Below are 15962 nucleotides of genomic sequence, written 5' to 3'. Positions count from 1 at the left end.
AGAGTTTGACGTCAATTCGTTGCGCGGTAAGCGTCTTAAGCCGTACAGATTTATAGTCCGTTTGTGTCCGGGGCTTCGGGATCGTAGTTTGGGCAAAGTTTGCATTCCGGTGGTTTCGGTCCCATTACCTCCCACCATTCCCCGAGTAGGTCAGGTTGCAGTTCTCAATGCATCCGTCCACACCACACGTACCTAGCCAGTCTGTTTCCCACACATCGCTTCTCTTCCATTTGGTGGGAGAAACTTTTCTCACCCACCTTCTCGAAGTTTCTGCAAAACCAACGTATGTTTGCGGCCGACGGAAACTAAACCCAAGGCCGTGGGCCAAGATCTGTGCTCTGCAAAAGGCGCGTTGCGTTGGGGGACTGCGTTTGGAAGCACGTCAAGATCAAGCGTGTAGGTCGTAATGCCGGGCCGGTAAGGCGCTGGGAGCACATCTGCAGGACAACGGAACGAAAACGGCGTTAGCACATTATCGGTTGGGATGGGCTGAGCGAAAGTTTGACTTGCCCTGTTGTTTGGCCGGTGAAAGTTTAGGAAACTATTTCATATGTTCGCTTTGTGGTTTACGGGGTTGACTTGCTGGAGCACGAGCAATGCGCACTGTTGAACCGTGCTTAAAACGTATGCCAAAGAATGGTTTACCGTCACAAGGTCTGGTAAAGAAAGGTGTGTGAGTGTTTTTTTTTTTTGTAAGAATATGGTTTGGACGAGTTTAACACAAACAAATGTTTAAATTTGCTACTGAAAAAAGGCGTAAGATATTGCTATTATTATGAAAATGTAATGCATATTGCATACATTTAGGCGTACGTATTGCACAGGCAGTGGTTTTTTGGCTTTTAATTATTTGATTAGTGTTGCTTTTTTATATTACGGCTTGATGTTACTAAGGATTGTACAAAATTCCCAACAACACATAAAATTATTCAAAATTGCATTGCGATAGAACTCAAGTGTGATAAATGTCTGATGATACCTATTTGTTTTTATGCATAAAATTCATAATCCTTAGTAAACATAACAATTGAATCTAGTGTATGTTAAACGTTTGAGTGGATTTTAACTTTTCTTTTTAATTTCAATTAAAGGAAGTTCTTGGGAGTGTTCAGTGAAGACTTCTTTATCTAACCAAACTGAACGAAACTAACTCGAAACTCGCTGAGGAGATTTGTTAATTACCTTCTACAATGCCGATGAAGTGCTGGCGTGAAAGCTTACAAACAATCCCGTGCTGTAATCAACAGATTAAGTCAAGTGGGGCATTATTTGAATAAATAAATAAAAAAAACTTCGTCACGGTTGATTTGCCCGAACAAAGTCATAAATAAATAAAGGCAGAATTTAGCCAAGCTGATGGAATTGGGCGGAAACTTTCAGCAAAACCCCCACCACCACCTCATCAACTGTCCCGAAAACAATCGTGGCGCAAATTATGCGCCCTAATCCACCAAAAACACTTTCGCAGGTACATAAAGGAGGCCCGCTGGCCGCGCAAACTTTGTCCATTACTTGGTCGTTTAATTAATTGATGACCGCGGATTGAAGCCCCTATTGCCGTGGAAGCTGGCACGGGACGAATGGCAATAAAAAAAAAGTTTGCGTTTTAAGCCAAACGATGCCTCTCCCTCCCTCCCCCGGCTTTCGGTTTATACCGCAAACGGAAATTTGGAAAATTAGCGTCAAGGAAATTAGAAAACCGGGAAAACCTATCGGCAAGAAATCGTGGTACACAGCGTGGTCGTCACCGTCGTTCTAGTTTGGGGTGCGTTAATTGTGATGATTTTAATTATTCCGCATAATGGGAGGAAGGGTAGTAGCATGGGTGGTACTGGAACGTGGAAATTGAATTTAAGCGGCGTAATTCAATGGACAAACCTAAAGCCAATCAACATGTGAGTGGAAGGAAACTGTCCATTAATGGATGCTTTGGCCGGGCAGAGATTTATTTGGTGGATTGCTGTTATGGCGGAACGGTTTAGCTGTTTCAATTGTAACTGAAATACTGTGAGAAGAAAAGAATAAATTAAATTATGATTTATTGTACGAAAGGAACCTAATAAAATATCCTTATCGAACAAAAAATAGAGCCTATTCATCGCAAATATAATAATACGCTCTGGATGAGATTTAATCATTAAAGTTCTATTTTCCAAATAAGTTTACACTGTGAGTGCCAGACTATGTTAGTTAATGTTTGGGTGCCAAGCACTTTTTGTTTACATTTTGATGGATATCATATATGATAGGGATAGCCCCCAGGGAAATGTAATTGAGTAGAGAGAAACTAAAAGATGATGAAAGAAATATTTATTATTACAATATTGCTTGATTTCTTGTTGTGTTTTCATTGTTTTAGTTTGTTTTGATCATTGAATTGGGAAAACAACAGATTAATGTTATGTATAGATGTGTTTCAATGAGATGTTTCATTGAAAGGCGATCATGTAAACAACGTTTGACATTTAGATAATATTTTACCTAATTTCAGCAGTATATTAGACTCAAAATTAGTTTCAAATCTCACATTATTACAAAAATAGATGTGGCTACACTATGTTGATCGAATGAATAGTTTTTGTACATTTTCCAGATTTCTCACGATTTATTGGTTGGTTTCCATTCTATCGCAATGTTTTCGACGTATGTCGTAGATTTTTGGTTTGTCCCCACAATTTATAAGTTTTGTCCGATTGGACATCATTACATTTCAATCAAACAATTTTGGAAAATCAATGGACCCAACCAATAAATTGCGGGAAACCCTGTATATACTTTATTTTTGAAGATTTTTAGGTATCAATCAATTATTGGGGTGATCCCGTGGTACAGTCGTCAACACGTACTACTCAATTACATGCCCGTCATGGGTTCAAACCTAGAATGGAACGTCTACCCGTAGCAAGGATTGACTATCCGGCTGCGTGGTAATGAATTGAGTCTCGAAAGTCTGTACATGCCGGCATGTCCGCGTAGGACGTTACTCCAAATAGAATAAGAAGAAGAGTGATTGTATAAGAATGTAAAAATAACAAAAAATGCAAAAACCTTATACATTACAAGGTTGACAATGTTTTGACATTTGTTTTTTCTTTTTGCAAACTTTTTGACAATACGCCCTATCTGTTACAAGATGTTAAGATTTAAAGTCAGTTATCCCTAACTATCAGGTATGATAGCCATGGCCCTCAAAGTGTTAGTCGAACTGATAATCTCTGCCACAACGCTGCATAGCTATACCAACCCAACTAGCTGTTTGTTTTACTGCACAGTGTGATAAATTCTTTGGAAATACCTTGAAAGCTATAAATAGAGTTGAGATAAAAACCAGGCAAAACAAAAGCAATCTCCAACGGTTAATTAATTCGAAACAATCACGATATAGGCTTGGAGCAGGTTTTTTGTTTACCTTTCGCACACTGCAAAGGGGAAGTATTGAACAAAAAAATAAACAGCCTTCATCCCTGTAGCCGTCTCAATCACCGCCCTAGTTGAAAGTAGATTTCAATTCCGGACAGGGCTCGCACTCCGCACCGCTGCTCACCTGCCTTTTTCTTTCCCACATCCTGATTTATATCTTCGTTATCACCGGCAGCTAGAAAGGATGCGGAAGTCATAAAACTGCCGCCAGCGGAAGCGGGAACCATTTCATCCGAAGCTTGACGTGGCACGCGTCTCGGTCAGCGCTTCCCGCGGCGGTCGACAATGTGCCGTGCGGAAGAGTAATTTAATTTAAAATATTGTTGCGGTTTTTCTCACACCAGGCGCGTCTCTCGGAGCCTCAGTGTATGTGTGTGTGTGTGTGTGTGGAGCCACACACCGCTTCCTCCACTGCCACTGTAGCCGAACACTCCTGTGGAGGAAAATTTATTCAGTAATCAGTTCCCTCCCTTCCACAAACCGGGAAAAAGGTATGCTGCTTTTCTCACCTTCTTCGGGTACCTCATTTTGTGGTCAGCGTGGCAGCGCATGGACTAGTTTCGATGTGCAGTGCAGGGATGAAGCGCGGCAGCGGCGAAGGGACCTGAAGGATGAAATTAACATTCATTACCCGTTGCCGTGTTAATGAGTTTTTCACCCAAAAATGTCGCCGTAAATGTGGGCGCACGACACGCGGCTGGTGGGGAGACGAAGCTCCAAAAAAAAAAAAAAAACGGCCCCGACAAACCGGAGCAGTTCCCGGTGGTTCATGGGGGGCTGGCCAAAATCGTTTGCAGCAGAAATAGTTTGCCGTTTTTCCATCGCGTGCGCGTGTGTCGAATGACAAATTGTAGCTCCCGCGAATCGATAAAGCGAGTGCAATCAACAAGCTGTCGAGAGGCTCGCTGTGCTGGCTGTATTGAGCATTCCATTCGTATGCAATTTATTTCCCTCGCACACAGATGTTTTTTTTTGTTTTTGTACTCTTCTCCATCACATTCCCGCTCTGGCTTGCTCGCTGTGTTGCTGTATTGCAACATATCGATGAAAGCTGCATTTAATATGCGATGAGTGTTACTCATTTTCGAGAAAGCGTATTTACTAGCCGCGGTCTTCTGATGTGCATGATTCGATCTGCTGTGTACTGAATGCATCATCATTTCGAACAGGGCAGAAACAGTTTGTTGCACATTTTTCCCCCTTATGTGTTCGATGCTATTACTCGCTTTCTCGGTGGCCGGGGTGCAGATGCGTTGAGTGTGTTTGGTTCTAGCAGTGGTGTATGAAATTAGGAAACCGTACGCTTTTCGGTATTTAATTAATATCGTTTTAATTGGTGCACGGAGAAATCGTATTGAATTAAGCTTTATTAAGAAAAAAACCAATAGCAACACACTTGATGGTTGGAAAAGCATTGAGAATTGTGCGTTTTTACATTTGCTTGTGTGTATTTGTGCATTACTAATTTTCATACTTGATTGAAATTAATAATAAAATTGGATCACTAGAATACTCCATGCATATTACTAGCCAATAACGAATAATATGGTAATACAATCAATGATGCATACCTTCAGGCGCATGATAGACATTTAAGTATATCTATGTGAAAGACTCCTGAAAGTATGCAACACGCTGAAAAAAACAATCATTTTTCTACAATTTAGCATTCGTAGGGGCTTAATTAAGTGTTGGTACAATATTGGATTACTGATTAGCCTGCAGCTCAAACTATTTATAAAAGTAGCATAATTCTTGTTTGCAAAATCTTGGTCGCAAAATTTTGTCACAAAAATTTTGGTCTCAAAAGTTTTGGTCGCAAAATCCTTGGTCGTATAGTTCTTGGTCACATAATTCTTGGTCAAAAAATTCCTGGTCGGAAAAAATCTTGGTCGCAAATACTTGGTCGCAGAATTCTTGGTCGCAAAATTCTTGGTCGCAAAATTCTTGGTGGTGTAATGACCACTGATTTTAAAACAATTAATTGACTGAAGACTGAAGAACTGAAGGCGGAAGCACTGAAGGCGGTAGAACTGAAGGCGGTAGAATTGAAGGCGGAAGAACTGAAGACGGAAGAACTGAAGGCTGAAGACTCAAGGTGAAACGCTGAAGATGTTGCCTAAGCAACGATCCAAAGCAGAATGGTTCTTTATTGTGACACTTCATACGATCGCACAGTTGACAATATTATGGTCATAATCCGTTGGAATAATTTGACACTATGGTCATTTCAGAGGTCAATATTGGCGGATTTTACAGTGGCAAATATCTTGGATCAAAAGTCTTCGTCGCAAAATTCTTGGTCTCATAAATCTTGGACGCTTGTTCGATTTTTATCTGTTGTTTAACTTAAAAAATATTGAATTTTTCTACAAATCAGTTAAACTATACGGAAAAAATGTTTTAAAGCTATAAAACAAGAAATCCAGATTGTTTACTATGCCTGATTCACACTTCACAAGGGCCGAATTGAAATGACTGTGTCAAAATGAGGGTTAAAGTTTCCCAAATGAGTATTTACGGTGACCGGAAACATTTTTAGTTTACTTTAGTTTAGTTTAGTGTTTATTATTCGATGGACCATAGAGCCCTCTCGAGTCAAATCTTGTCTGCAGTATACATTAGATAATGAACAAAACTCTTGAATAGCTTTTCTCCTAAAGAGTATGTTGATGAGCGAGCATTCACATTGTTAGCTGTTGCAAAATGGTTTAATAATGCGATACTTCAGATTATCTCTCGATGTATCTGAAGGTCTAAAGTCATACATACTGAAAAACGCCCTAAACACTCTTTGCAATGTCGGATTGGTTAGGTAAACCCTGTAAGTATACGTTTGGCTTATGTTACAAAGGGAGTTTAAATGTTTTAAATGATTATCTAACTGTTTTTGTTATTACGATATTGTATCCTCTGAATGCTAACACTTTAATCATAAAAAAACAACTAGTACATGAAGCATACATTTAGGCGATTCATATCTTAAGCTTCTTCTATCTTTCAGCCCCCGAGGGTATTATATAATTCAATAGGAGCCATACTAATTTCATCTTTCTAAAAGCTCCCTTTTATTTTTCTTGAACAAAAACTTAAATTTGTGTTCACTGTTTAATTTGCTATCGTAGGACAAACTGACGCAAGTAATGGCAAACGGAAGCGAAACGCAAAAGATGTAGCCCACAGGTGTATGCAACGTGCGGGTGCGTGTTTGGAAAATCATGAACGTGATTACTGTAGGGAAGATGAAAGTTTCCTTTGCAACTACAAAATGGCTACCATGCGAGACAGGTGGCCGGAAACCTGTTGAATAAAAGCCGTTGCCATCCCTCGTTTCGAAGGGCTCTGGACATATTTCGGTACAGTGTGCTGGGTGGAGGGAACAAATGTCCCTTTCCACATTTCTTACCCCAGTAGGGATAAACTTTCCCTACTGGTGGATTGAGATGTGGTAGGTACGCATTTATGGGAAGCTGACACTCCGGGAAGAACGGGCTGGATGGAAAGTAAAACTTTAAGCTGGGAGCAACGAGCAACGAGAGCTTATTTGCCAATGGAGAAGTAAACAGGGTGGAACCTGTTATGGGGCGGAAATTAATTAAAAATGTTTCACTACGCTACCATGAATGTACCTCGAAAAGATTGGTTAGAAATGAGTAAAGTTCACAAAGCGATGTGGACGAGGAAGTGTTTGAGAAAGGGAACAGCTTCGAAGCCAACTGTTGCCAACGCAAACAAACACGTGCTGGATTTCGGAGACATTTGATGAGTATCAAATGTCTTGTTTTAGGTTTCTTGATTGAAGGCTTTATGCTCGTGAACATTTTAAACAAATTCATTTGAATGAAAGTATTTGGGCATTTGGACCGAACGTGCTAGTAAGTATATTAACAAATCTCAGACAAGAAACTAAACGCCTGGAAGTATGCAATTGAAATGTTTTTTTTGGTTTTTTAAAGGTATCTTAACAAGGTAGAAACTCTTTATACATACTTTAGGTTACTTTATACATACAGGTTTCCATGAAAAAAAAAAATCTTTCTCACGTTCACGATGATCCATTTCTGTAAAGGATTCATTTTGCATGTCTCACGTACGGCTGTGCTTCTGGCTTACCCTCGCTTAATGATGGCTATCGATATAATCGTAGCCATTGAATAGGTTCACCACCCCTGGTTTCCTGTGCACAAGTTCTCTTGTGTTACACAAGGCTTATCCCCCCCCCCTGCTCAGCTCAAAGAAAAACTATCCCAAAGCATCCTTGGCAGTTTCACGTTCCACCGTAGACGTCGTTAGAGATTTTCATATAATACCGTCGTCGATCGCAGACCAGCGATAAGCAACGACGTGCTACAATAGTTAAGGAACGATCATCATCGTACGCACGACGTGGTTGCGGAGGGCACGTGGAAGTGGAAATACGCTGGTACGTCGTACCGTAAACACCGAGCAAGCCGGCCGCCTCCTGAAAGGGGTCAAATATGAATACTTATTGGAATATTTTATGAGCAGAACAACAGAGCTAAATGGACGTTTTGTCTCCCTCCCGTCGTATTTGGGGCCGGTTGGGTTTTCCTCTCGCCAGCAGGACTTATAACCTCCGTTCAATGGCCTCCTTTCGCAGAGGGTAAAATGTGTGTCATTGGGCTGCATGTGTGGTATGTCTCACGGCGGGATACAAATCCATGACCGGAACCGGACGTTATCAGTGTGTAAGAAATGAGCTGCTTATCGCAGAAAGGGAGCAGCATGTGAATTAATTTAAAAGAGCTCCCCGGTGTCTTCATGCAAAACAGCAATGGAAGGAGGCAAAGGGAAAGAATGGATGCTGTTGAAGATATTGTTAGCATTGAAATAGGGTGCCGAATAGAGTGAAGGTTGAAAAAAAAGGATTAAACATATGTAACTGTAGTGTTAGATTGTTGAAGATTTGAAACTAACAAGCAAAACGATTTTTGAAGCATCTTTTTATTTCATTCCTTAAAGACAATTTTGCTTCCAACAGCCATTTTTTGTTATTTAAATAAATAAATATATCCTCTGGATATTATAACAAACTATTAATCTTGATTTTAAAGAATGTCATACCTTAATGTAAAAAAAAAACAATTTCAATGCAGCGTACTTATAGACAATTCATGCCCTAAGCTTCTTTTGTCTTTCTACCCACGAGGGTATTAACCAATGACCCTGAAAGTCACACACACACATTGATCACTATCATTTGAAGTAAAGCCACCTTGCTTCATAATTTCCTTTACCGTATCAAACCCTCCAAGCCAGATGATAGTCCACCAGCAGGAAATACGATGCAGTCCGTATCTGGAGTGAAGAGGGCGAGAATCCGATTTGCATAGCATTTAATAAGCAGCGTGCTCATAGCGATCCGGAACACACAGCTCCGGGATCTCCTTTGGGTCCTGCTCGCTCGTTGAACCATCCGTTCCGTCGTTATTGGAAAAAAAAACTGAATGGATGGTTTGTGATTGCAGCTCGTCTCGGTAACTGGTCTGGTCGATTGGTTGGACCCGGTGGACTTTCCCTTCCGCAGCACTTCCTCAGGGACGCTTCTCTGGCCGAAGTACCTTTGACTAGTGATGCAAAGGGTAAGGATATTCTTCCCGTTTTAGTAGTTGTTGAAATGAATCCCGACATGGGCAGGATTGACCGATCTTTGGTCACAGAAGCGGGCGTAACTTTAGCAACGAATTACAGTTTTTCGATAGCGACCCGCGCACCTGGCGTGCTTTGAAGTGGCAAATGAAAACGGATGCTTTGGAATGGTGGCGTGATTTGGTATGAGCTAGCTGCAGGCGCTATGTCAGATAAAAAAACTTGACATTGAAAGTGACATCAAAGAACAAGTTAAGATTTTAAATGATTCGAGAGAAGGTTGAAGTGTGGGATGCTACTTTCTTTGTCCGCCGGTTTGATTGTGTATTAGCAAGAAAAACAGTTAAAAATGCTGTGCAATCATCTGGGAAATGTGATAACAGAAAAATTTATATATTATCAATGTAACTTGCACTAACGAACGCTGCCATATGCATTCAGAATCGTAAATTTTAACGAGCACATTGGTTCGAACTGTAGGAATGCATATACACTCAAGCAGCAGGATGTTGATTCATTAGTTCCGTCCGGTTCAATGGCGTTTTTATTGATACTTCAAAGGTTGGGTGGTTGCAAGAGCACCAGATCAAAGTTGTTGCAATGCATTGGCTCCTGATTGCTGTCGTATGATTTGATCTTACTTTAAACCGGGCTGCAATGTAATCGTGATGTAATCACTGCTATCTAACTGATGATCATTCGTTGCAGTTAATGGTGTCTTGTTGGGCAAAAACGACATATAAATAGAAGGAAATAGAAATAGTTGTTTATTAATTCCAAATTAGAAATAAAATATGACTAAAACAGGCGTGAAAAAGCACTGAACTGTATACTTTATTTATTGAAAATAAATTGCAGTACTTTTGTACACATCTACAGTCACATAAGAATCGTAACATAATTAAAATAATAACCGTAAGATAATAGGTAGTAAAGATAATAGTTTCAATTATAACTCCACTTTTTCTTTGCAGTACAGTACAAAGCACCAACTTCTTTCTAATATTATTAACTGTCAATTTTGCTTGTAAACAATACGACAAGGCTGTCTTTAGTGAATAATAAATAAATTAATAGTATAAACTAATAAATTAATATAACAATTTTACAAAAACACCTTTTTAGAAAATTTGCTTTTGGATTTTTTTTTGAATTCTCAATCATTGAAAAATGTTTGAAAATATTTTATTGAAAAGTAAAGCTAAGCCTTTATTCGTTAAAAAAATTATGATGAATTTTAACTTATTTTAAAATTGAAACTAAATGTAGGATCGTAATTTAAGGAGGCGCCCAGTTCGAGGTAGGTCCTGTTGCGGGTAAGAAAGAACCCTAACCAGCACAATGCGAGAGAAAACTACCATTTACTCTCTTTGGCAGGGGGGGGAGAAAAGCACGTGAAAACTCCGCCGGTCTGGCTTGCAAGCAGCTGGTGGCCCATCACTACTACTCCGGAACGTGTCTGTTCCGCGTTTAAACTATGGGAGTTACCGTGAAGGTAATGTGGACATTTGTATTTCAATTGAGGCATGGAATGAAAGCTAAATTTGACTTTATTTGAATATAACATTTTTATTTTATGTTTTTATTAGCAAATAGGTTAAATTTTCGAGCTTTAATGGCTATAAAACACCTTAGCAAGTAGAAAATTCATTCCCCTGATGGCTTCAAACAAATCCAAAATCCAACGCGGGAGGGATTGTGAACCATCCAAAGAGAGAGAGCACGGCAGAGCACGAGAGAGAGAGAGAGAGCAAACGTCAGTCGCCCCAACGCAATTCTCAAAACATTCCCCCGCACGATCCGTTCATGCGAGCGCAAAGTTCACCCCATTCATTCCATTGGATGCTTCGCTCTCGCACTAAATTCTCTCAAACTGACCGTGCCCGGTTCATCCGCTCGTCCTCGTACGCGACCGCATGGTTCACTCTCGGGCTGCTCGGGCCAGTTCAGTTTCTCGATGAACGCCGACCCGAGCGGGGGGCTTAGATTCTCGGCTGCGAGTGCGTTCGTGCGTGCGTGCCTGTGCCCCAAACAATAATCGCCGTGTGGTTCGATTTTATCGCGCGCGCCCCGTGTGTGTCGCCAGGTATTCCGGTTGTGTGCTCGTTGTGTGTATGTGTGTGTGTGTTTACGTACGCGTGTATTGCTGCATCCACACAGAGTTGGATTCTAATTCGGTTTGGAGAGTGCGGTTGGTATGTGTGTGTGCCCCCCCAAGTGATAGCGATAGCAGTTTGGTTTGAGCGTTTGTGATTGATTTGCTGTACTGCACTGCACAGCCCTTTGAATGGGCGCAGTGTAAATTGCCAGCCGTAACAACACACTACAGTGTTCTTTGTGTAGGTGTGTGTGTGTGCTCGCGGGTCAAACGCAATTGAAAGAAAGAAGGCGCCGTGTATTTAAAGCAAAGTAAAGCCGGATTGAAAAGAAGACGCAGCTTCCTATCTTACCCGTGCAGATTTGCGTGTATGTGTGTGCGCGTGATGAGTCAAAGAGCGCCAGAGCGCCATTCCAGCAAGGCCGGCAACAGCAGCAAACAACAACAACAACAACAGCAAAATGAAACAAGAAAAAAGGCCGCACAAAAGTTAACTTGACATGTTGCGAATGTTTTGCGGGCAAAGTTGTGGCGTTTGTGGCGTGTTGGTGAGGCGTGTCTGGGTGTGCGTGTGCGGGGCACATACTTTGTTTGTTGCCGGTTTACTCTTCCACTGGTCCCTAATTGGATGCCACATCGGAGGGGGAGAGGGGGAGGGGTTGAAATCAATAGGAGGGCTCAACAAAGACCGGATAAAGCACTGGTTAGAGCGCAGCCACGCGTTCAAGATCTTTCATGTTTGGCGTTCTAGTGTGCACACACAAACACAAACTCACACACACACACACATACGTATAAAAGAAAGAATCTGCAAATCTCTTCTTCTGCAGCCGTCCGAGGCCGTCCAACGAACCTGACCTTTGAGTGGGATTATTGCGTGTGTGTGTGTCGGTGTTTTTTTATTGGTGTGTGTTCTCCATCCGTATGTGTTGTTCTATCTGTCGGCAGTGTTCAGTCTACTGTGAAGCCACCGAAGAGGGAGAAAAAGTGAATTAAAATTGCGTTTAGCTTGTGCTTTTGCTTATGGTCCTTCGAACCGGATCAGTGACCGCGTGGCCGGCTAATGTGTGTAGCACGTTTTTTTTTTAACACAACCACACGTATGGACACAGAGCAATTATAATATCATTTCAATGATAGCATTAGCCACACTTTGAGTAGTCAGAATTGAAATGATATGCTCGCAACTCTGGGCACCAAAACGCTTCCAATTGCCCAAGTCCCGCTTCGTGCCTTTCCATCGGAGCAGCAGCAGCATTAGACTGGAGCAAAATCGATTCCCGGAGCCTGCTGTTATTAGACAGCAGCTTCTATTTTTCGCCTTGTGCCTGTGCGCTAGGGATATTGTGCTTTTGTGCGAGGAAAACCATATGGTTTCGAGGCCACCGTCTGCTGGGTGTTTTTGTTCGGTTGGGCGTTTGAAATATTTTCCACGCCCTTTTTTTGTTTTTTGAAGGGAGCAACCGATAATCGATATGCCTACGCAAAGTTGGTGGAAAAGCCGCCCTTTCTCACTGTGTGTGTGTGTGTGTGTGTTTGCAGTAGTGTGGTTGTGCCACCACCATAAATCAATGGGAAATATCTACCTGCAAGCAGGGCAAAAGTAGCTTTATGCAGCTTCGAGTAAGCAGGAACGTCGGAATATCGGAAGAAAGGTTTCGGAACAGGTCGGAAAAACCTTCCCCCACCCCGAAAAACGAAAACACGTTGGATGAGGGCGAGCTGAATCGTTGATGAGGCGAATTTATCGAGCGGAATTGATCGAAACATTAAGTGTTTGCTGTTGAGCTGCGGCTGCTGCGGTACTGCAAAAAGGCTTGGAAAGCTTTATTTTTGGGTATTATTTTTAAAGGGGCAAGAAGTGGAAGCTGAAACCATTTTGACCTACAGAAGAGAGGCTGCCAATTGAGCTCACCCTCGACACCGGCTCTCCATTGGCCCAATTTCGATACGCAAGAAAACATCGGGGTTGCGAGAAAATCGATTCCTTGAAGCAGGATGGATTTTCCTTCTTGGGAAGGAGAACTGTTTCTCCGGACTACTGTTTGCTGGAAGCTTCCAGGGTTTGTATTTTTCAAAATTGCACCCAACAGCAATGCATTAAGGAGCCCCCATAAAGCATAGCAGAAGCCGGCAAACCAAACCGGTCGGTTGATTGCGGGCTAATATTTGTTAAATTCCCTTTTTCCAAAGCAATTTGCCCGCGGTCCGACGATAAGCTATGGTTTTTTCTAATGCAATCAGGGAATTAGCCCAGAACTGTTTCAGAACTTGGGTGGATTCTCGGTAAAGGAGGAAGAATGAACGAACACGGCAAATCGAATTGAAGCTCGCCTGTGGAGGAGAATCACGTTTCGTGTCAATCGCTCATCAGCTCGTTACGTTATGGTGTCTACGCCGGTGCTTGATCGGTATCATAAGAAGTTATTTTTATTACGTCGATCTACATTAAGTTCTTCATTCCCTTATCCTCCCTTTTTTTCCTCACAGGACCGGAAGGCTTATGTGTTTGTGCGTGTGTGCGAACGGTATTGCAGGAAGGAATAGCGAGCAGCGTGTACGTCAGCACGTCAGGTTTGGAAAGAGTTCAGTTAATGTTTACTGAAGGTGTGCCAAAAAATAAAATAAAAGCAAAAGCAAGAGAGTTTAAATAATCACATATCAGCAGCCGTGAGGTAAAAGTCTCCGAGTGTGTAAAAGTGCAGGTTGCAGTGCAATTGAAATAATAATTTTGTGTGTATTTTTTCGAATCTGATTGTTTACAAAAGAGTTGAAGAGAAGAAGTAAAAAAATTGCGTGAAAAATCCTATTTTCCCTCAGTTTTGTTTGCAAAAATAGTGTGGGTGTGTGTGTGTAAGTGCGGTTTCGTTTGTATTGTATCCTTGGTGTTTCGTGTGTTGCCGTGTGTTGTTAGTTCTCGCCTGTTTCGCGTGTCTATCGCGTGTGCAAGCGAAATCTTTTCCTGTTCTGGTGAAAGTTTTTTTTTGTGTTTTGGTTTGGTTTTGGTTTTGCAAATAAAAAGCTCACGAAAAGAAAGGCGAGTGAGCGAGCGAGGAGTAGGAAGAGTAGCAAGATTGAGCAATTTGATAAATAGATAAAGGTCACGCAAGGCAGAAAAGGGGTTCAAGCCCCGGCAGCCGGCTACAAGTGGAAGTTAATTGCAATTTTTCCCTCAATTGGAAAAGTGCAAGGCGGCAACGGAGGGCGGTTGGTGATTTAGCAGAGTTTTGAGAAGCGTTTTCGTTCGAGCATCTATTAAAGGTGAGTAAAATATGATTTTTTCTATAAGCAATTGATTGCGATAATAATGGAAATTAGCTAATGAAGAGAGAATGTGTCTCTCATTTTGATTTTTTTCTTCTTTTGTTTGAGGCCAAGTTTTGTCTTCAGCTTTAAATCTATTTATTAGTGGAAACCTTAATAATTAATCTATGCGTGTTCAAACGATACACAAAATACTTCTAAATACAAGGGTTTTTCGATTCAATTTCCAAGCTCAACAGCATTTTCCATTGCTTGCCAGATGTTTTTCAACAGCTGTCAAATGTTGTATTTGTATCACAAAATTTTTAAATTGCTTGCACAAGATTTTCAACACTTCACAAGCTGGACAGAGTTTGAGAGTTCTTTATGATGTGTTGAAAATCATGCGGAAGAACTGAAATTTGATTGCTATGCAAATATGCAGGGATTTGAAAGTCACTTCCGAATGTGCACATAATTTTCCACCACCTTCAATATGTTTTTCAACAGCTGTCTAATGGTGTGTTTGCTTCAGAATGAAATTTCAATTTTCACACATGATTTTCAACACATCACAAAGAACTGTCATACTCAATCCAGCATGAGACGTGTTGAAAATCATGCTGGGGAATTTAAAAATTATGATGATGGAAATGAAATATCAGATTGATGTGGATTAACATGTTGCACGCGGTGAATAACAATGGTTACATTCAAAATTGACATGGAAAACCATGTAACACTCACGTGTTGAAAAACATCTTGCAAGCGATGAGTAATGTTGTGCACATTGGAGATTGCCTTAGAAACCCTGTAACATATGTTTTTAGCTGTTTTGTTGGAATAACAATTAATTATTGCTGAAAAGGCTGCAAATTTTTATCAATTTGCACACTACCTTGAATCCAGTAAACATGACGTCATTTTACATACCTCGTTATAGCTTTGATTTCATGATAGGACCTGCTCTGAGGCTTCAGAAAAATCGAAAATTGCCTTTGAATCGATGAGATTGTCAATTGCCTGCTGTTTTTGACAGGTGAATGGTAGTATTCCCCAAATTAAATACTGCCTGAATTCGAATAATACTTTGAACATGGCCATTTTCATGGACAAAAAAACCCCCAAAAATGTGAATTTGGCACATGCGATCGAAGCTTATGATGGTTCGATTGTTCTCCGGGGAGAACATGCTCTCCCCGGAGTCACCGGCATTCAAACGATCCGTTCTGCCAATAAAATGTGTACTGCTGGTAGAAAAATTCCAACGCATTGTCAACTGCAACCCTGTTGTGCTGCGTTTTCGCGCATTTTAATGGAATAATTCCGATTGGCCTCCAAGTGCAAGGGGAGCGGGCCATTCGCGCGAGCCACCAACGACTGGTACAATGTACGCAAAATGCGGTTTTTCGCCGTGCACGTACACCACACACACACATAAGTACGTATGTATATTTTGTACGTCCCCTTATTGGAGCCCATATGGATGTGACACGGTCAATTGCGTTTGTAAATATTTTCGTTGGCCTTTTTTTCTCTCCTCCAGCAGCAGCGCAGCGCCGGTGGCTTCAGAAAATGCACAAAAGTAAAA

At 41.2% G+C, this 15962-nt stretch overlaps 1 protein-coding gene across 7 annotated transcripts in view; it reads left to right on the top strand.

The window, feature by feature from the left end:
* Positions 1 to 10996: 10996 nt before the first annotated feature.
* LOC120904136 (fat-like cadherin-related tumor suppressor homolog) overlaps positions 10997 to 15962 on the top strand; it is a 262216-nt gene continuing 257250 nt past the window's right edge. For 5 of the 7 annotated variants that reach the window (XM_040313930.1, XM_040313928.1, XM_040313927.1 and 2 more), the window contains exons 1-2: positions 10997 to 11225; positions 13619 to 14389. The gene's annotated coding sequence lies outside the window, so the exon portion shown is untranslated. The remainder of the gene's footprint in view (positions 11226 to 13618; positions 14390 to 15962) is intronic. The other 2 variants (XM_040313924.1, XM_040313923.1) reach the window with 2 other exon arrangements.

The sequence above is a fragment of the Anopheles arabiensis genome, chromosome 3 (assembly GCF_016920715.1).
Source record: "Anopheles arabiensis isolate DONGOLA chromosome 3, AaraD3, whole genome shotgun sequence".
Lineage (NCBI taxonomy): Eukaryota > Metazoa > Arthropoda > Insecta > Diptera > Culicidae > Anopheles > Anopheles arabiensis.
The sequence above is the reverse complement of the archived record's forward strand: the minus strand, read 5'-3'. Positions and strand labels throughout refer to the sequence as shown.